Source organism: Falco biarmicus, chromosome 4 (assembly GCF_023638135.1).
Source record: "Falco biarmicus isolate bFalBia1 chromosome 4, bFalBia1.pri, whole genome shotgun sequence".
Classification (NCBI taxonomy): domain Eukaryota; kingdom Metazoa; phylum Chordata; class Aves; order Falconiformes; family Falconidae; genus Falco; species Falco biarmicus.
The window spans coordinates 8560989-8583250 of NC_079291.1; the positions used below are offsets into that span (position 1 = coordinate 8560989).

Here is a 22262-nt window from a genome sequence, read left to right on the forward strand (position 1 = left end):
TTAAGGATGCGTTAATGAGAAAGAGTAGTTGAGTTGAATAGTAGTGGTTGGTTTGTCCTTGGAGATTTCTGAACGTATGCAAGAATTTTCCTTATTCCTTTTCTGATTTATTTACTCTTTATTTTCTTAATTCATTTTTTCTGGCACTTTTCAGAAAAATTATTTTTTCTTGGTTTTGTGCCAGTTTCAACTAAAGTGGATGAATTGGTTTTGAAAGAAGTATGTAGTGATGCAGATTTTTGAGTCATAGTGATCAAAATGCCTCGTTAACTTGGTTTTCATTTTTGTCTTTGCTTTTCATGGTTCATGCTGAAGTATGTATCGCACACTGTCCTCTATAAAATCTATAACTGTCTAACTATTAAAAGGTTTTTTCCCATTTTTTTTTTTTCAGCTTAGCAATGGCAAACAGATATTGTGGACACAAATCAGAGGTTTGGTTTGACTTCAGATTTTGGGTGCTGAGATAGATCAAGCATTACAGTTTCTTGATGCTGACTAGTTATGTGCAGCTAGGTTAGGTTAGTCAGTAAGGTAACATTTTTACCATTGAGAAGAGAGAGTCCACACATAGTGGGGAATGCTGAACAGTAGTCAGTGGATACAAAGGAGCAAACTCTGAGGAGCTGTTATTTCCTCTGTTTCTTGGGTTTTTTTGGATCACTATTGTATCTTCCTATGATCTAGTAAGAATAATGAGACCAGTTAGTACCATTGTTGAACATGATCCTAATGAGAAGGATTTTTCCCACTGGATCAAACTGGACGTGTAGCTCGGGGATATATATACAGAACCTCAGTCAGTCAGTTTGGTTAAAATAAAGGTTGTAATTGTCTTCTGGAGATTCTGTACAGTGGACCGATGTGTCGTGTAGCAGTAGTCCCAAAGAAGTTGAGCGAGACATCAGAACTTTCCTTTCAGCGTTGTCCTATAAGAAGGTACTGCTGAAGGTGAACTGTAGTGAATTCAAACTGTGAGAATTAAGAAAATAGTCTTCAAGTATTTGTGTGATTGGTTTGTTTCAGGGAAGAGCTACAAAGCATATTGTGGGTTTGGAAAATGGACCAAAATCCTGTGTTTAAAAGACCAAAGACTTCACAAAAGTCACCCTTCTAGGTCAGTGCATTTCTAGGTCGCATTTGTAGGAAGGTCTGCTAATAGAGAATTTTTCTGTTTGTATCTTTCCCTCCGCTCTTACTTGCGAGGGATGCAGTCTCTTGAGTGCCTTGAAAATCAGCTTCAATCAAAATGTTTTTCTTTGCAGTTAATTGGCTTCCAGGTTTGTGTTCCATCTTGCACCAGAAATAGATTTAGGTGCATCTCTCTTAATTTACAGGTTTCTGGATATGTACCCTAGGTGAAGTATTGCAAGAAACTTCCATTGTTCAGAAACTTCTGACAATAAAATACTAGTGCAGGATTTCTTCCCCTGGATCTTGACTGTAACAGGAGAAATAAGATTGTGTGGTAGGCAGAATTTTGCCATTTTGGTTCCACTCTTCAATTTGCAGGCAAGTTACCTTCTATCTATCTGTCTGTCCAGCTATAGATGTCTGGGGGAGTGTATATAAATACAGACTAAATATATATTTGTATTACATAGTTTTTAATGACAGTAGATACTAGGGATGTACTTAAATCCTGGGAACTCTTGTAGCTGTGGTAAGCAAGAGTATGAGAGGCTGGGTGATGTCAGACAGCTTCCCCTTCTCTTTTTCCTGGTCGCTGCTGTGAGAACAGCAACTGTAAGGTTCAGATCTTTTCATCAACAAATAAAACGTGTTTTTTAAAACTTCAATAGATTGTATTCAGACTGTATTACTGTACCAGTAGCTGTTTCAATTGCTTATATTCTAGAGCATTTGTGGAAGTTTTTTTGTAGTAGCCTTACCATAGTGTAATGGCTAGATGCGCTTTTGAAACAAGATCTCCAGGCTTCGTTCCATGGCACCATTGTGCCCGTAAGGTAGGCACATTGTTAAACAGGGCTGCCTCTGCATTCATCACCGATGGTGTGAAGAAAACCCTTGACGGCATCCATTGAGCACCTTGACACCAGTAACTCAAATGTCCTTGGTCCAGGAGCCACTGAGAACCCCCTTTGGAACATGTAGGAGGAGTCTGAAAACCACCCAAGAAAAGCGAGCAATTGCTTACTTGACATAACTTAGTTAATTTCCATCTGGCATATGAGCAGAGGTTCTCCAGGTTGGTGGAGGAGCAGAGAGGCTGTCAAAACTGTCATCTCCCATTTGCCCCCACTGCTGTGGTCAGGAGGGCTCCTCGAGTATGGCTGTAGTTCCAGTGAATGCCGTTCTTCCAAAGCAATTAATTCACCTGTATTTACTAAAGAGTGAGCCTGTGTAGACAGCACATCTCTAAGAAACTAAATGCTGGCCTGTTTTTGTGTCCTTTACTGGTACAACTGACTCCTTTTGTGGCCCGACTCATGATGGGCAGGAGGTATATTCTAAATTATATTTAATGTAGTGTTCATGTGCAATGGGTGTGTAATCTTCAACTTGAGTGAATCCTCTGTTTTTTTTCTCCTTCCCTTCAGAGTGCTGCAAAAAGACAGCTTGATAAACAGACTAATTTGTTTGATTTTGGTGTTATGAACTTTCAAGGAAAAGGCAGTATCAGCTTGCACTGGGGGAAATTCCTGCTTTGTATCTTATGCCAAGATACGCAGAATCACTTCTAAGAATGGACGCTGTAGAAACATAGGTAAAAGCACACTGCCACCAGATGATTGCTGTTTATTTTTTTTATTTGAAGTAGATGGCTTATTTTTGTTCACATGCAGATGAATTGCTGATTTTATTCAAGATCAAGGAGGTGGATTGGAAATATGAAACAGCAGTTTTAAGACTTCTACGATATTGTATGGTATCCAACTGAATGGTAGAGACCTGTCAAAGCAGACAGGAATGTGTTTATCTGTATTTTTTTTCAGCAGACTTTTATTTGTGTTCCATTTTCAAAGTGGCACTGTGATTTTTTTGTGTTTTATGGGTCCCGCTTTCCAGTATGGCACCATCACTATGTACTTCACACTGTAGATACAACAGCTGGGTTAATTAAATAGATATGTCACAGCACTGAAGCCAGTGCCTGCTGCCATTGTGCACAGGCAGCCAAGAGCTACAGCAAATAGAGACTTGCAGAAGCATTAACGATGCGATACCAATTGTAAGAAAAAAAAAACCCAAACAAAAACCAAACAAGCTATGGTATGAAAAATAGTGGGACAAAAAATGATGCTTTGTGTGCATTAATTACAAGTAAGTAAAAAAGAGGTGAAATGTATATTAATGATATCATAAAACAGTTGTTATTGATTACGATAAATCAATAAGGTGCATTTCGGATAAATGTTAGCAATCTCAGTGTAGAATTTATGGAAGATTTTCATTCTCTGTAGCCCTACATGCTCTCCCCCTTTTTTCTCTTTTTCTTTCATTTTTTTCTTCCTCTCCTTCCAATATTGAGATGTCTGAACATGTGGTCAAAAAGATCCTTTAACATTTTCGTAAGGAAGGTTTTTATCTCTGGTGTGTGTAACAAAGTTGGAGACATCATCCTTGTGAGCTTCCTGTCTGTTTACTGTGGACTATGCGAGTTGCATGCCATAGCCCCCGCTTCATCTCTGAAAAGCTGATGAATGATGCTGTGTGCTTAAGGCCTGCCCTGCTCTTCTCAAAAGTGGCTGTATTTCAGTGACTGGCAAAATATTCCTGTTATACCTGTTATTTGTTTTTATGAGGTTCAGGTTAGCTCTAACTACTGAGAACAAAATGTTCTTCTATGATTTCGGCTCATTGCAGACCCAGTGACGTAGATGCGCTGTAACTGAGGAGACGAGGTCATCTAAATGAGTATGATGGAAATTGTTAATAGATTGCAGATTTTTTTCCCCATAAAAGGATCAAAGCTCTATGTACAGCTGCTGGCAGGGCTACTGAGGACAGCAGCAAAAACTGAACCTCCAGAAAGGATGGATGCAGAGTAAATCCCAACACAAGCTCCTCTCTGTGGTTTGCAGGCTGACTGGCAGGCTTCCAAGGAGCAGATGGTGCCAGCAACATTTTGTTGTTTGTTTGCAAACTACTTGCAGCATTGCAGAGCAAAGGCAGTGTGGGGCTGGTCAAAATGGCAGTGCTGCCGTAGCAGAAAATGGGAACAGCCGTGGCTGCTTGAGAGTGGTGACTGCTAAATTACACCTTGAAAGTAATTCTTGGCACTTGATGTACGAACTGGTCTTGACCCTTTTGCCTTAGAAGGTAACGAAAGAGCCATATAAACATCGTTAATTTTGCAATAAATAAATTGTTCAAAATTGTATCATAATAGGAACTATTATTTTTAAATAAAAATAATCCCTATTGTGTGTGATACAGGGATTCTCGAAGCACGTGGAGCTGTCAAACAGTAAATCTCCAGATATTTTTTGAGAATCTCTGTATAAACATGAAAATCCAGAAATCTCATTGCTGAGACTTGTTAGCTGTGGGGCTGCATGGGCTGGCAAAAAGCATGGCATTTTATTTCATGACGTTCTCGAATTCCTGTTTTAATTTTGTAATTTGAAAAGCAAACACTAAAATACAGATGCAGGTCTCAGTTTTGCAAACTCATGGACATATGAGTAGCTGTCTACCCATAATTAGATGTTGTGTTAGTACCTTTGGGAAGATAGGGGTTACCCAGCTAGAAGACGGTGGCGTGCCTGGAAGCAGGGAGGTGGAAGGCAGGCTGTGGCTCTCGCAGCACTCCTTGCTGCCATTCCTGTCCCCTTACCTGTGGTGCTGGGGACAGCCTGTTCTCAGGGCTGTCTTCTCTGCCTTCAGAAACCTGGGGGACAGTGGTTGGGGTGTCTGCGCTGTTTGCCCCGCACTGCCTGCAGCCTGCGGGGTGGGTTGCTTGTCAGGACAAGGGTCTCTTCAACACACAAGCGTCCTCTGCTTGCGCCCTGCTCAGCTTCTCTTTGGAAATATGTGCATTCAAAGTCACTAAGGATATCCAAGGATTTTTGGTAATTGGGCATGAGAGGGTTCATCTAAACGTGTAACATGGGTGAGCAGAGGATGGGGTTTGGGGGGTTTTGGTGTGTGGTGTGGGGTTTTTGGGTGGTTTTTTTTGGATGGAATACTGTAAGTCATGGGAGAATTTGGGTCCAGAGACTAAGGGAATGGTAGTAATAATTTTAATTTTGTCAGCCATGGCTGGCTAGTTAATTTTTAACTCTTTAAAAGGTAACTAGGTTTCAGAAATACTGAGTAGGATTTGGAGAGTGTGTGGCGTAACGCGGCTGCACTGCCTTAGCTCACCAGGTTGACAAACCCGTGCCCTAAGCTTACAAGCAAATGCCAGAGCCAGTTAAAATACATGCCCAGAGCAAGTTTTGGGGAATCTTTGGGCAGTGAGTGGGATAGAGCAGTAAAGGGACCTGGCTAGGACAGCAGGCTGGCTGACCCACCGACCCCAGGGGATGAGCAGGCTAAGCCCCAGGCTTGGTCTATAGTGACTCTGGTCATCCCCTCACAGGAGCTCTGCAGTGGTTGGTGGTGAGGGACTCGTAGCTGAAAGTCATGGCTTTTTGGGGTGTGTTTCATAAGATACCGATGGGAAGCAGAAGCTGATAAGTAAGCATTCTTTTATCAGGCTTTTGAGTTCAGTGTATTGTTTTTGTGCAAGGTCACTATATCCATGGTAATTAAAATGATAGCTCTCTGCTGACTCACTGTCTTGTTTTCATTTATGTATTACTCCTTTGGTGTTGTATATAGAATCAATTAAATCAGTTTGTTTAAAAAAACCAAACCACCACCTTTAGTTAGCTACAGAAATACACTCATCTCCGTCAATTTTGAGACGCTGTGGAATATTGTTGCTGTGATTTTTGCCTTTCACCCAATGTTCTGCCTCCCTGCCTCTTCTTCCTTCCATTTTTATTTTTCCCCATAGTTGTTGTCATACTTAAAATTAAATTGTAAGCTCTTAAAGGATGACTGTTTTGCAAAGCAACCTTTACAAAATTATTCCAAATTGTAATTAGTAGCTATAAATAACAAGGAGGAGTAAGAATAGCAAACAGAATCATTCATGTAGAGGGATGAACATTTGAAGACTGTGATGTGGGTTGTAGGCGCATGGGTGTTCTCTTTTCCTACCTGTTTTACATTCAATGAAAAATTATGGTGGCTGGGAAAAGCTGAGGCAGATTGTAGTCCCTCTTCTGCGGGAAGAACCAAGTTAGAGAAACCAACTCTAGCTTCCAAGGAGCAGAGAAATCTCGAGACTCCCACTCCTGACTTGTGGTAGCTTCTTCTCATGTCTTATACTAAAAAAAAAAATAATATTTATATGCTTTAATTCAATGTAAAAAAATTTAACATTTGCTGATTATGATTAACTTTCCCAAGAAGCTAAGGGGTCTTTGGCTTTCTCCTACCCTCACAACTGTTTTGGTGACAGATGTCCTTGAATTTCTTTGACATTAAACACTGTTTGTGATTGCATGAAGTTAGATAGGGTGAGGAGAGGCAGAAAGAGGAGAGACGGGTGTTTTATATCTTTGAGCAATTTCTATTTCTGGCATTGGACAGTACTTTAAAATATTCTAACATAGGTTTTGCTACTGTTGTAAGTGCTGTAGGTTTCACTAGACTTCAATTTTATCTTTTATATTTTTATTTTTTTTTTTAACTCACTCTCAGTTCAGATCTGTGGCAACTTTGAGTGCACTGTCCTACATGTACTGAGTTGTGTCTTTGGAGATGTGATACAGCCTGAGATTATTCAGTGTGGCAACGCTTAACCTAACATAATCCAGTTCAGTGCACTGAGAACTAGAATGATAGAATATTTTTTTCTTTTTCTAGGATGAGTACCCATCCATTGTCACTCTAGTTACTGCCAATTACCTGATAGGAACATAAGAATATCGGAGTTGCCATACCAGATCGAACCAGTGGTCCATCTAAGTCACTGTCCTTTCTATCGAGACAGGCTGGAGCTGGGCATTTCAGACAAAATTGTAGAAAACCCTACAATAAGCTTTGAAACATCTTTCACATTATGGTATTTTCTTTTAATCACTTAGACAAAGTCACTTAGACTTTGGTCTGTACTGTATAGCAAAAGGACTTAAATCCCTTGAGTTTCCTAAATCTGCTCTGATGTAACACTTCATTTTCATTTTATCTACCTAAACCTTATCTGAATCCTGCTGCGCTTTTGATGTCAGCGCGGTGTGGTAGCAGTGTATTCCAAAAATTAATTATGTTGTAAATAGGAATGTCTAATGTATCTTGTCTTGTCTCTCAAACCTCAAACATGCCTTCTATTAGCCATCTCATCTGTAAGCTAAAAGGATTCCCATCAGTATTTCCAGTCCCTACCCTGCAGGACCATTCTGGTGCCTGTAATCATTCTAACAATCCTTCATATCTGTACCCTACGCTTGTCACAATAGATCACAGTGTTTCATAGAAAGAGTATACAGTCATTTTATATAGTAGCAACACTGTTTTTCTATAACATTTTAATGTTGGTATGAAGAATTAAGGGGGAAAGAGAGATGCTTACAGTCAGAATTATCTTTTAAATGTTTTATTTCAGGTATGTGATAATGGTACCAGTATCGTTACAGCAGTAAGAGAGTGGTCCTAAAATGTGTGTCGAGCACAGGCTGCGGTAGTAAGAGCCGCTTTCACTTTAATGGCCTTTTTTCGCCTTTTAAGCCAGTATTTCTGTAGTTCAATTCGTGCACTGCTTAAGACTTTATTTCTTCTTGTTCTTAATCAACCCAGTTGAGTTTATATGAGCTTTAAAGTTATACTTAACGTAGACCTAACTGAGTAGTTTGCTTCTTCCATTAGCTCAGCAACCATAATTCAAAGTGTTGGGGTTTTTTGAAAGAAAAATCCTTACTTTGATCTTGTTGATGTTGCCTCCATCCAAGTGTTTTCAAGGAATAAAGCTCTCTAACTTCTTGTATTATTCCTCTTTCCTTCCTCTTCCCTCTTTTCTCATGTGTGTCATGAACTTGCACTTTTTAAAAATTAATCAAGAGCTGGTAGTCTTGAAAGCAGTCAGCACAGTCTAACACGGCCGGTATTCATTTGCATGTATACTGAAATGCATGCATGAGCGTCTGGCGATGCAGCAATGCCCTCTGCTCCAGCTTCAATCTGTAGATTGCTGGTAGTGCCCCATGAAGGCACCTGTACCTGTGTGGGAACCTTTAAACTCCTCGCACACACTCAGCATTGCCCGTGGCATAAGGACTAAAGTAATTAGATGAGGCATAGTAACAGTGTGCAGAGTTTTAATAAAAATGTTTTGCTTATGATGAACCGCAGTGATTTTGGCTGTTGGGGGTAAATGGTTTCTTTTGTAGTGTGGTGTTTGACCTATAAACCTGACCTCAACTTTGCTAGGTTCTTTTTCTACAAAACTGGCAGCCTCCACTGTCCGCTTTCTTCAGCTCTAAAATAAATAATGAAAACTACCATAAACACAGGATTCGATATTGATTTTCTGGAGTTTAAGATAATCTGAGGTCTTCAGAGATCAGTATCCTTTACTGTGTCATACACTTATGTATGCTGCTGCTATAAAAATAAATAACTGAAGCTCTTTAAGGTCTAGTTTGTGAAAAAGATGAAACATTTATTGGCCACTATATTTTGAACATTGTATTTTTGAAGCTGAATTTGATGCTTTGCGTCCCATAAAATAAAAATGATGAGATTGAAGGCAGTAATCAAAAGAAAAGGGCTCAGTGTGTCGCTCTGTTGCTAGAATACATGTGGCTGGCTGAACTGAGCTTTGCTTCTAATATACTTTATAAATTTTTAATGATAGCTAATGAATCAAAAGCTGAGAGGCCTTGGAGATGAGTTATTTACCAGATTATTTTTTTTTTCCTTTTGGTGTGCATCTCCTGGATCCCTCTGGTTGCAGGCTGTTTCTAAGATGTGGCTTGCGGTTCAGTCTGTTCCCTGTCCAGTGTTTTGCATCTCTTGAGTGAATACCAGGGTAGGGTTTGGTGGTATTAATTTTGAACTTTTCACATCAACAGGTGTTACAAAACCCTGCAGGAACAAAACAATGCTGATTTTTGTTTCCGTATGAATGCCTAGGCGCTGCCTGAAACGCATCCCTGGGCGGCGGTGCTTTCCAGGCCTGACCCATCCCACCAGGTGCCGCTGTTAATGCAGTGATGCCTGGAGCCGGCGAGGAGACCCACAGGTACGCAGTCCCCAAACTCCTGATTAATACCAATAAAAAGGCAAAGGAAATTGCAGCCTGCACCCTGTGACCTGACCAAGCCATTGTAAGTCATCCAGGAAGCCTTGATGAATCAGGAGCAGTCTCCTAAATATCAGAGGGAGCTATATGATTCTGCAGAATATTGTACCTACTGAGATACAGATTTCTGCAGTGTGACCATATTACAGCATCAATTTGAAAGAAGAGGGAAAGGAAACTTAGGAGTCAAGCTGCAGAAATAAAAATGATTCACGGGAAAACGGCTCAGCAGCTTACAGCCAGCTTTACCTCTCCCAGTGTGTGGTCTGTGCAGATAGGCACGTCTGCACGGTACAGAGACGCGTTCAGTTCTCTGCCTGCCCCAAGCATGGCAGTCTCCATTACTCAACATGCATCGCTGGTGGCACCTCAGAAGTGGCATTTTGGCAAGAAAGAAATTGCGTGAGGCAAAATCATGGTGTAAATTGAAAGCGAGCTCTCTGTCAGCCACCCAAATGGAATCAGTTGCAGTAAGGATTAGGTAATCCAGATTATGCCTGCCTGTGGGTCCTCCAGGTTTCCAGGTGGTGTGGCAGAAGGAGATTGTGTGATGCTACTTAGAAGGGTATGCACGTACTAAGCACGGGAGGGAACCCCCCAGTGCTGGTTTTAAATAGCCAAATACAGGAGAAAAGATGATGACAGTAGGTGTCTTTTAAAAGTTGGCCGTTGTATTGAGCTGATGAATTGCTGGGTCGTTACACTAAGTTTTCAAGGGAGTGATCTCCAATAACATAACAGGAAATAAGGCGATAGCATTGGTCAGTTATTAGTCGATCCCTTTAAATTGCAGGGTTCAATTCCTCATACTTGCTTACATTTACGCTTTTCAGTTTCTTTCTCTTTCTGGAGAATCAGATTCTTGCTAGGTGGGACAACAGGTTTTGGACAAGACCTCCCAGCTGTATCCCACCCAGGTAGGTGTCAAGATACAGTATCCTCTTTTTCCTTAATAACTCTTATTTCCTGACCGTGTCAAAAGTAGTATATCCAACACTCTGCTTCATCTTTTCATCAGGGCTCACAAACCTCACGTGAGGCCCTCCCAGTTTACTATGCACATGGTTAGTAGAAGAACCAGTTTCAGAGGTGACTATGCATGGACTTGGTATGATTCCCCAGCTAGATGCAAGGTATGCTGGCCTGCTGTTGGGGTCTGCGTGTGTGATTCTTTCTGTATCTTTATCACAGGATGCTGCTGCAATCCTTGGTATGATGCACAGTGAATTGCACCCAAATTTCAGAAAGATCAGTTGGTGGTGGCAAGGCTGAACTCATTTTTCATAGATGCAGGCAGAGATCACCTGAAATGTTGCTTCTGTTGAGATGGAGAAATTCGTAGGAAATACACTTTCTAACCTCTGTTTTTCAGGCTGGTGTTCTCTTCCCCAAACTCTCCATAAATAGTCAAGCCATGGTATGGAACTTGGAATCCTATTTCTGGACATCTGTTAGAGTACATATTTCTCAGATGTATTTAGAATGCCTTGCAGGATGTGCTCAGTTTTCTGATCTGAGGAGGAAAGGAAAAGAGCTTATCTTCCAAAATTAATCATACAGATTAACTAACGGTAGCATCTTCAGAAATCTATGCATTTGCTAAATGATGCAAGTCAATTTATACCATGTTAATTTATTCTGGATTATTTTAAGTTTTGGAGATTCCTGTGTATGAGGGCATAACACTCAGTCCCCATATTATTTTCTTGCATCACTTTTAATTGGAATTGTAAATGTTAATGTGTAGCCTGCACTATTGTATGTGCCAGACAATTGCACTTCAGGCTGCAAGCCTACACGTTACGTCTCTTCTGGCAATTACATTTGAAACACTATATTTTGACAAAATTATTCACGATGTACAACCCTATCAATACAACCCTTGCTGCCTGAGTGTAAACAGTTTACATTCATGTAGTTGGAAGGTCTAACGTAGTATAACTAATTGGATTGTTAAATGCTTGAAATAGCTCTGGCTGGGATATTCGGGCCAGACCTTCTTTGGACTGACATAAGACAATATTCAGAACATTGCTTTTAAAGACTTGCATTTCAGTAGGCACACTGTACATGAAAAAGTGTGCAGTATACATTAATGGCTTAACTCTTTAACGGTAAACCTTATTGAACTTTATCCTGGAAACTTGACAGTGGAAGCTGGCTGAAGTTAAAAGTGAGCTTTGAAGCCCAGAGCAAAATTACTTTGAACCTGAACACATGGGATGAATCTCAACTGCTAATCAGAATATATAGAATATTTTCAGCTATTAATTTTAATTAACATTTTAATTAATTTTTTACTTAACAACAATGGCAACAACTTTAGCCTCTACTGCTTTTCTAGCTGTGTTAAAGTATACTGAAATCAGGAATTCATGACTGCACACAGACATCTGGAGCTGGAGACTCGGCAGACTTTTGAAGTTGTGGAGTTGCTCTGATTAACACCTTCTGAGGATCTGCCTTATGAGATCAGTGCCAGTCCAGGCTTAGGTATTCTGGGTCAAATTTAGTGAATCTGGAAGATTAAGAGGACTTCAGAGTGGGTATTGTTTCTTTTAAAGGTTGATTGGACCTTCCTCTATTTATGTTGAGTACTCCCCGTAGTCTGATTAGTGGGGGGCATACGTTACATATTTTTGGGATTGATTCAATTTCACTTTCAACTCTCATTATTTTCCTTCTGAGAAATCAGATGGCTCTATGGTAATTCGCTGCTGCTCTCTAAATTCTTAAATCTGTTTCCTGTTTCTCACTTCTTTAAGGTATTAAGCGTTACTCAGTAACATAGAAGTGATTGTGTCTGACTGTTTAATTTTACCGTGTTAAGCATAAACAATTTTAGTCTTGTTATTTCAAAGTGGATATGTTTTACACAACACGCCATCAGGCTCAGTGGTAAGGTTAGCTGGTATTTGTTGGCTTCCAGCTATATTAAGTACTTCAAAATAACATAACCCAAATGCAAAATTGCATCTTACTGCAATACTGAAGAAGCTTGGCCATGGAAAATCTCCAGGTTAATGAACTTTCTGACTGAGAGTATTTGCCTTTCCAGCTGCTGAATGGGAAAGTTGGAAGTGTGAGCTCCTAGTATACTGGTCCCCAACCCATAGTAAACCCAGGCTGGCAGGGGAGAGGACAGTGATGTCTTAGCACCGCTCGTGCCGTGTGCGCACTGTGCTTTGTGGGACCTCAGGCTTGTGAAGGGGGCTCGCCTGGGGTAACCTCGCAGCGTGGGGGCTTCGCACATCCATTTACACTAGGGCTGATGTAGCTGCGCTCTTACCAAGTACTGGGCAAAAAGTAAAGTTCACGTGCCTGGAATAGTGTCCTGCTTTATAACAGAGGGCCGGTAGCGGACAAAGGCAGGGAATTTGTACATCATTACAGTAAACTTAGTAGAATCTCACTGGCTTTTTTGGGAGAAGTTGAGAAAGTCGTTGCTGGGTCCACTGGTCGCAGATGCACTGCTTGGATTATTCCCTCTAAACAGCATCTCTTTATTTTTCTACCCATTTACTTAGGCTATGTGAAGAAGTGAAAGACCATCAGCTAAAAAAAAGTCACCGAAACAGAGGAGGACTGTGTTTCTCACCCAGGCATATTTTCCTGAGAGCCTCATGAGAGTTTTTCTGCAAGCAGGGCTCTTGAGTACACACACAAAAAAGTTTTTTTTAATACTTACACTATCTGTATCTTCTGAGGTCATGAATCTGAACTGTCTGATACGTTATGGAATATGTCGTGGAGTTTGAACTAAGCAATCTAATAAGGTGGTTACTGGGAAATGTATATTAGTGGGAACATTAATGCGCTCTCTTTATATTGAAACCAGGTTTGACAATGTTTATGTAGCCCATGGGCTGAACGGTGATGTTGGTATGAGAGAGGCAGATTGTTTAGCTGAAAGGAGGGTTGAGACTTGTCATATCTGCATTACTGACTTTAATGTTTTATGCACTCAGTGCTTCTAGGACTGCTTCTCTGTGTGGAATTATGGTAATTCCTGATCAATTGTGTCTTTGTAAGAAAATATAACCACACATAAAATAGCTAAAATGCAAGGTAGCTCTTCATTTCATAAAGACCAATTAGAGGATAGTTTATTACCCACCTGAGGTTTGAAAAGAAAAACGTTCCAATAAAAAGGTTCTTGATCAACAAAATGTGAAAGGACTTAGCAATTTTAGTTCACTAGGATTTGGCTAATGTGATTGTCCTCATTTCAGAGCAGGACGTAAATCCTTTGCATCAAGGACCAGACTTTGGCTTCTGTTGCATGAAGACGTATCTCTTGGAAACAGAATTACGTAGTTGTCTGTGACAAGTAGAGGGGCAGAGTGCCAGTCTTGGTGGGCTCAGTCCTCTCTGAGATGTTGGCAAAGGAGGAAGAGCACCCTAAGAAGCCTGGAAGAAGGGTAGCAGAGTGGCTGCTGTGCAGTTGCCTCACCCCTTGATCATAAAGATTTACCCCCTTGATCGTAAAACCTCTGAAATGGAATGAAAAATAGAAGTTAGTGAAAGTTTGGCTAGCATACTTAGCATTGATTTGACCAACTGCCATGGAATTATTCCATTATCAGAATATTGCAGTGTATAGTTTGTTTGTTTCTTTTTCCCCAAGGCAGAGATGCATCTTCTACTAAATTTGTTTGCAATATTTTGTTTTGAAATGGCAAAACTGGTCTCAATTATGATTCTTATCTTGGCCACCAGTCATGTCAGAGCCCAGCCCAGCTCTTCAAAATAAATTGAGCATTGCTTGTTATATTGATTGCTGTAAGGATTCCATCTTGCTCTAGTTCAAACATGTTTATTTTGCAGTATAAGGATAACACTTTGGAGAACTAGGTTTAGTTACTATAAAAAATGAATTTCCTAATATTTTTTATGCTGCAAAGAATCTGAATGAATCTTCCAAAATTAGTAATATGCATAGGAGCAGTAAGGAACAGGAATCCAAAAATCTAGGAGTTCCTTTTGTCCCTGCCCACTCCTCCAGTGCCAGAGTGACACAAATCCATTTATGCACACACACATTTACACACAAATAAATGGATGAATAGATAGTGTAGATAGAACGAAAGAACCCTGGTATTTTAGATTGAAGTGCCTGTCACTGACATTAATTTAGATGTAGTATTAGGGAGCCTCTTAAAGGTCAGGTTTCCCCTGGAGCGTTAGTTTACCCTGGACATTTTTACAGATGATGTGCTAAAGATGTAATGCATCTAATAACTACATCTTGGCTTCATCTACTTGATTCATCAAATACCTTCCTGCTCAATACTGAGTTTTCAGTGACATGTTATATGTGAAATATTAGAAGACAGCATGTTAATACTGTGTTGATTACAACAGGTTTCTTTTATTTGGAGGTACATAAAAAGGTGGGGGGAAGAATAAAGCTCATTTATTGCCTAGTGCTAGTGGCCTCCTGAAAATCGGGACCCCTCATTGTTCGGTTAAGGGAAGATGGGTATGAATGACAGCTGCCCTTTCCTGGGAAGGTGGCAGTCAGATGCCCGGTGCTTTCACTGGGAGAACAGCATCGTGACTACCCATGCACATGGGGTTATTGTGTTGCATGCTAAACGTTATATATATACAACCAAATAATATTTCTTGGATTCGTGTAAAGCCACAGATAGTTAAGTGCATTGTTGTCACAAAGACAGAGCCTAATTCTTGCCGTTATCCTGTGACCTCTTGATAATACAGATACTTAATCCATTTTAAGCAGTCTTTTAACTTGATTGTGAAGACTGTAGTCGACCAGAAACCAGAATAGGGCAGCCTTGAGGTTAATAAGGTTGTTTGCTTTATAACAGTCAGTTTGTCTTTTCTACTTGATGTGAATATTTTTGTAGTGTAACATTTGCATTAAGCTGTATGCTTTGCCCTTGTCAATAACTTTTCAAAAGAAATTGGCTTTGAAATTAGAGTGGCATGTGCCATAGAGCTGGCACTGTTGCACTTCAGGAGTTCACCTGAGTTCACCTCTCCATCTCCGACTCGCTGTGCTAAGCTGCCCATCTGAAAAAAGTTGAAAAACAAACAAATGTAAAAAAAACCCCAAGAACTTTAAGATCATCATATGAAGATGAAATACAGGTGTGAAATATTGCCATTTCACCAAGAAAAATTATTTTTTCTGTGTTGCAGAGCTAGAGCTGTGTATTTCTGTAACGCTGGCTGGGGCAAGGGGGCTTTTGAGGCACGGGGGCAAGCACTGCTTTGCTGGGTGGGGAAGGGGACTGAATCATGTGTGGTCAGCAAGCGGGTCTACATTATTCTTCTTCTGAATTGCAGACCTCTTCCCTTGTTTGTAATAGTATTCCTAAAGGAGGGTTGTTTTTTTGTCTACACAAATCCTACTGGTTATCTGGTTTTCCTTTGCACCCAGGTGAAGGTAAAAGCAGTGGAATAACGGGGAGTTACGGTCTTGCACCCCGAAAAGCACCACACCAAATTAATTTACTGTAGTTTGGGCTGAAGACTAGGCTGTGTGTCCTTTGTCCAAACTTTGCTCCTAAACTCTGAAGCAAAGCACAGCCTCGCCTTTGTGGGTTTTTTCTTTTTCCTAGAATTGCCTTTTGTATGTATTGGCAGGAAAAATAGCATTGCTCTTAAGGATCTCAAAGTCAGTTCTGCTTCTGCAGCCTTGGAGCTGCTGTTGCACTAAAGAGGAAAAAGAGAAAGCCTTTAAATATTGAAACAGTTTCTAAAGTAAAGAGGCTTGAATTTATGATTGATTTCGAAGTGATCTGTGTTTAAACTATGAATGGGAATAAAATAGTGTCTTGTTCAAATATTGAACTAGTTTTAAAGTTAAATGGCTTGAACATAGAGCTCTCTCATGGGAAATTGTATTCTCATTTCAGCCTCTGACTTGCATATTGTACTATACCTCATTGTACTCACACGCCAGTGTTTGCTTAGGCTGCACTGAGAAGCTTTCAGATAGGATTTTATTAGTTGATTTAAAAAAACCCAACAACAAACCACAAAATACACTGGAAAAAATGAATAGCAGCAGATATTTTTTCAAGGTAATGGAAATTCAGCAGAATGATATAAGCAGAGACTTAGGATAGCTTTTTAAAGCAGAAGATCAGGGGAGATAAAAGAATTAAAAAAAATTGACACAGAGATGTGGTCACTGAAGTATGGCACGATGAACGAGAACTGTGTAATTGGAGGAGATTAATCTCTGGAGCTTGGCTGATAAACAGATGAAGAAACCGTTACCTGTTATTGCTCACCAAGCCCCTCTTAATTTTTTGGGGTGGTGGCTATTCTTTATTGACTAGCATGCTGCAAAAGTTATTATTTTTGAGATTTGCATAAGAGGCCCACAATTTCATTTGATAGTATGCGCTGTCAACTTCTTAATGTGGCTGTGGCTTTGAATGCGTTTGGTTTTCTGGCTTGGCTTTCACATTTGGCCATATAATGCCTAACGAACATCTTGCATCAGGAGGAGCGAGAGCTGCATTCAAGGACTAGATAAAATGCAGCATGAGTCCTGTGTGTGCTGTTGTCGTACTGACCGTAACATTAAGATTCCCTGTGTATTTTATAGGCAAAATGATGTTTCAGTTTCCTAACACTTGAGGGCATAATTACTTCAACTGACTAATTGAGCTGATAGACACTTGTGCATATTCTCAGTGCACATTTTTCCTTGGCATCAGGTCATACTACTGTTAGCTCGACCCACTCTGCGTTGAGTTTATCATCGTTGGAGGACAAGGTGAAGCTGCAGATGAGCTGCCCTTGCTGCTGTTCCCATCTCCGTTGCAGCAAGAAACCGATTTTTGAGAGCTGGAGATTTCCTGCAACTAGAAAATTTCAGTGGCAAATCCAGAGTGTTAGAAGTATGCATCTTTATGGCTGCAGACAAGGGGGTTGAGAGTAAACTGTGTTTAGTGTTGGGCAGTAGTGTGAAAAACAATCTCTGCATTGATCAAAGTTTTGTGAACCCACAGTAGAATGTGCGTTTTTTGTTTGTTTAAATTTAAGAGGACCCCTGTTTAAAAATGAGTAAGACATAGGTTTTGGATTGGATTGCGGAGGAGAGCATTACGGCAGGTTTTCAAAATTTGGAAGTTTGAAATATTTCTGTCAATAACATCACTGTATAAATCAATGAAAAAAAATTCTCTGCAACTTAGTGCATGTTTTCAGAACAATGGTGGATTTTTATTATTACTGTGGTACAAAACCAGTAGAGAATCAGTGGAAGGTTTTCTGGAACATAATAAATCCATGCAGATGTAACTGAGAAATTACGGTAAATGCAGAAATCTGGATAACTGGCATATTTTAAAAGCTAAATAAATTACGGTCGGTGGAGACTACCTAATCAAACACTACTGTTAAGCAGCAGGAGCCACCTATTCTACAGTTTTAATAAAAGAACAGACATGGAAGGAAGCTCATAGTCGGAGCCGTGCGCTAGATCATCCACGCAGTCATCTGTCCAGGGAACATCGTCACCCTCCTTGCCCATGGGTAAACAGCCTGTTGAACTGAGCTGGCTGGGGCTTTGGGGGCCCGCTGGGAAGGGAAGGCGTTTTGCCCCATAGAAAGGCTGGTAATTATTGCTATATGATAAGTAGAAATGTTACTCAGACTCCATTTTCCGCATCAGAGCTACATTTTTCTCATGCTTTTGGCATTTGGTGCCACTTATTTTTCTTCAGACAAATCATTAGAAGCAAAAAAAATAACAAGCCCCAAATAAAACAAATGCTAGGTTGGTTAGCTAAACCTCTTAAATGGTTGAAAACATACCACAAATGACTATAAAGTGTTGGATCGATTGTGAATTTTTAAGTATTTTCCCCTGTATCTGGTACGGCCTTTCCTTTTGAGTAAGCAGACTTTTTATAAGAAGTTTTGGTAGGAGCTATGGGAATAGGAAGATTGAACCCTGTATTTTTGCTTAGGGACTGACACAGTCATGTAGCAAAAGAGAGTGATATGATGACTGATGGACGATGTCAGATGCAGAGATTTTGGGCCTGTTGTTCAGTTTTTGAGATGCTGCTTTTCCTAGCATGGAGTGTATCTTCACTGGGTTGTTGGTCATCGGACGGTTGCCCAGCCCTCATCTGGGATGTGACTCTTGCCTTTTATCTGACCTCTGTTATCATGAATCGTGGGGCACTCTAGGGCAGCTGGTTTCTGGTTCCTGAGCTTTCTACAGTTCAAAATTGAGGTTTATGGCTTCTCATCCTGGGGCTATACAGTACGATCAGCAGGCTTTGCTGATAAAGGTTCTCTTGGGCAAGTACCTCCACCCAGCTGTGAGTTACATGGGACACCCTTGGTTGTAGGAGAATGTTGGTGTTTCACCCCTAAACTTGGGAGAACTGACCACATTGCGGTGAAGAAAGAGACCAGCTGGCCTGCAAGGAGCTTGGCATTGACGCTATAGCGTCACAGTTTTTCCAGCAGGTTTGTGTGACAAGTACTTTTTCACTGGGTTGGAGAATGGTATCCACTGGAGCAAAAACCCCACTCTTCCTGTTATTAGTTCATGTGCTGTCTCTTTTTTTTTTTTTCCTTTTAATTTTGAAGGACCTTGGAAATATTCACGTTTATTATGTTCTGTGAACTTTGAAATAGTCAGTAGGTCATTCAGGTGGTATTGCTGTCCTCAGGTTTTCTCATCTGACATGGCTTCCATTGAATTCAGTGAAGTCAGTGATCTTTATTCATTGCGGTTTTGGCCCCAGACTGTGTGTATGTTTTTGCATGTATACGTGTATGCATGTGTACGTGCATGTGAGCACGCACACAGTGCGAAGACTCGTAAGTACATGAAGCATGATGTGAAACTCCCAGAATACTGTCATCAAGGGCATTCTACAGAAAAGTCAGTGCAGCAGTTTTTGGAAGTGTATCAGGTATGCTGAGCATACTCCAGGGTCCTGAGAGGGCTCCTGAGCCACGCGTGGCATTGCCACATGTTACTGGGCGTTTTTTGGATCCCTTTGCTGGCCAAGACACAAATTTGAAGAAACAAATCCATTTGAGATCAAGACAGTGGAAAGTTGTTCTAAGGAAGTCTCAAAAAGGAAAGCAGAGACTTAGAAATATGATGACAAAAATGATGTATAGTTTATGCAACCTTAATTTCACCTTAGTTAAGCTTTTTTTTTTTTTTTTTTTTTTTTTGTGGGGATGGGATATATAAAATAAAGTATTGTATGGATGAGTGTAATCCAGTGAATGGTTTATGGACACACTCCTCCAGGGAGTGTTATAAGTTCACCACTGAGTGCTAGATTTTGCATTTGGATCTCTGATTTAACTGCAAGAGGTGTAAAAACTGATGCATCGAGCCAACTCCCTACTGGTTACACATCTGAGACTCAAGTGCTTCATTTGTTACTTTTAAAGCTATAGTAAATAATTCTAAACACAAAGTGAGTTTTGTTGTTGTTTTTTATTTTTTATTGGAAGGCTTATTGTTTCCAATAAATGATGATGAATCTACAGCAAACAAAACATTGCATGGTGTTGGTAGGAATTATTTTATCAGCTCCAAACCTGTTCGTTTGAAACAGTAGCTGTAAGGGACTTGCATATTTTGCTAACTTTACTGACTTTTGTTCTCTTTCTATCTCTCTTTGGGGGTCAGCCATCACAAATGCAGAAGCTACGCAGATCTGGAGATATCGTACTTTTTGTTGGATGGGGAGGATGGGTTGAATTAATAATCTAATATGTAGGCTGCTGGCGGCACCCTTGGTGCTTCAGGAGAATCACAGCACAGCTGCAAAAGCAGAACAGATTCTTGGAGTTTAAGGCCAGTGATAGAGATTAGCATTGGTTATTATTATTATCACTATTATTTTAGTTTTACTGTGTCCCAGAGTGGGGCTCGTGCCTCATTAGAAGGCTCTTAAGTCCTAGATTCAGAAGGTTTGGGATCTGAGTAGAAAGCTTGCTGCACAGATCAGGGGAGAACACTGTGCCAGACAAAGAGCTTTGGCAGAGAGAAGACAGTAAGGAATATGGACACAGAGTAAATTAGTTACTTCCTTCGGGTGTACATTTGTCTTAAAATGTTAAAAATGTGTGGGCAGGCTTGTGAGAGTGAGTGCATGTTTGAAGGCAGTGCGGTTGGCCTTTACAGTGAGGTGGACTTCATGTATGAATTTTGGTGGTCAACGGATGTAAAATCACATGGATTGAGGTGTAATAAAATCACGGACAAAGGAGGTTTCTGAAGGTTAGAATCAGCTCTTGGCTGGAAGAAAAAGAAGAAATACACAGAGAGAGGTATCGCTGAACAGCAGTATTTGTTGCCCTCTATTTACAGCTTTAGCAGCCCCCTAAGCTTTTCCTGCAAGAGTTAGATGCTCTTGCCTGGAGAACCAATGCCATGAAAAAATTTCACTGTCTGATAGGAGGCAGGAATAAAGCCATATGAACGCAGGCTGATAGAAGAGTGGAAGGCAGCTTGTGCATCACCAGGTTTTATCCTCTGCTGTTGCAGGGTACTGAAGTCAGATCAATTTCTCAGCCTCCCCTGTGGAAGGTTCTTCCTCGGTCCCACTCCCGCAGGATGGCGGATGGAGCACCACCTCGCCCTCCTGATGGTTAGACGTGTGCCTGTGAATTCCAGTCTCAGTGCATTCACGGCCAAGTCTTAATCATTTGTTGTTATGCCAAAATTGTCTTCTAACTTGAATAGCTTCTCTGCCTCTCTATGCTTATCTCTTCTCCAACCCCCTGCAATTACACAGAAATTACATTCCTTCAGAACAGGTTATAAAACCTTGCATAACTTTTGGACCAGGCTGATGGCTTGGTAGTTCACTAGGTATGTTCCTCCCCCATTCTTAAATACAGGTATTATGCTTGCTGCTTCTGTAGTCATTTGTATAACCTCTGACTGAAGAGATTTATTAAAAACTAAGTTTTTCAGTAAGTTGAACTGAGAGCATAAAGCTTGTTTTTAAAGCCTCTCATTTTTTTTGTATGTATATACAATTTGAACCTTAAAATACCATGTCTTACACAGTTTGCTTGCCTTCTTTGAATGTACAGAAAGGATTTTAGACCATGATCTAACCACTTCAGTGTGCATTTTCTGCCATTTTTTTCTCAACCCGTGTGGTAACAAATGACAGTCAGTGCTACAGCTTAGCCTGAAAGGGAGGAATGTTCTTCAGCTCCATTGTAGGGATGGACTTCTGGACTTGGGAGAAGGTAAGGAACTGAGGGAAGGCAGGGGAAATCTTTGGAGTAGAAGGCAAACATCAAGGGAAATAAAAAGGCAGGGAAGTGAAGAGTAAGGTCGTTACATGTTATGATTTTCTGAAACATTTCTAATTCCCCAAACTGCAAGCAATGATAAGAAAATTCCCTGTTGTCTTTCACTCGCAAAAAGCCAGAATTAAAACTCTGAACATTTATACATAAATTGAACTGCAGGTGCACTTTTGCGGGGAGGGGGGGAGGATCTTAATAAAGTCTGTAAAAAGCAACCAGAAAACTCTGTGGAGACCACAGAAAAATAATATATTTTCCTGAAACAGTGTGGAATAACTGCATGGGTCATCTTTTCATCTAAATGCTGGTTATTCAGTTTTCCCAAGCGAAGACCACTTTGGTTCTGATGGTCGTTGCATGCAAGGCAACTGATGAGGGTACGATTTCCAAACCTCTTTTTTTTTTTTTCTCCTTACAGCAAGAATATTCTGTCCACCCCACCCCAATACCCTAGAAGATTATTGAATAGAGGTATTATTGCAGTCAGTGTGTCATTTGACTGTATTTCAGTTCATTTAGTCCCAGGTGTACTACGTGTGTGTTCGTTCTAGGGGAGGGCATGGGAGCCTTGCCAAGCCCTTCAGTTATTCTTGGCTCAGAGCCTAAGCACTACATTTTTCTAACTTATGAAATGAATTTCAACTTG

At 40.5% G+C, this 22262-nt stretch overlaps 1 protein-coding gene across 4 annotated transcripts in view; it reads left to right on the forward strand.

The window, feature by feature from the left end:
* The window catches only part of RARB (retinoic acid receptor beta), a 334203-nt gene that overhangs the window by 48630 nt on the left and 263311 nt on the right, over positions 1-22262 (forward strand). Inside the window, exon 1 of one of the 4 annotated variants that reach the window (XM_056334289.1) lies at positions 9240-9259. The exons of the other annotated variants lie outside the window; for them this stretch is intronic. The gene's annotated coding sequence lies outside the window, so the exon portion shown is untranslated. Of the gene's footprint in view, positions 1-9239; positions 9260-22262 lie in introns of those variants that run through there. 4 annotated transcript variants of the gene reach the window in all.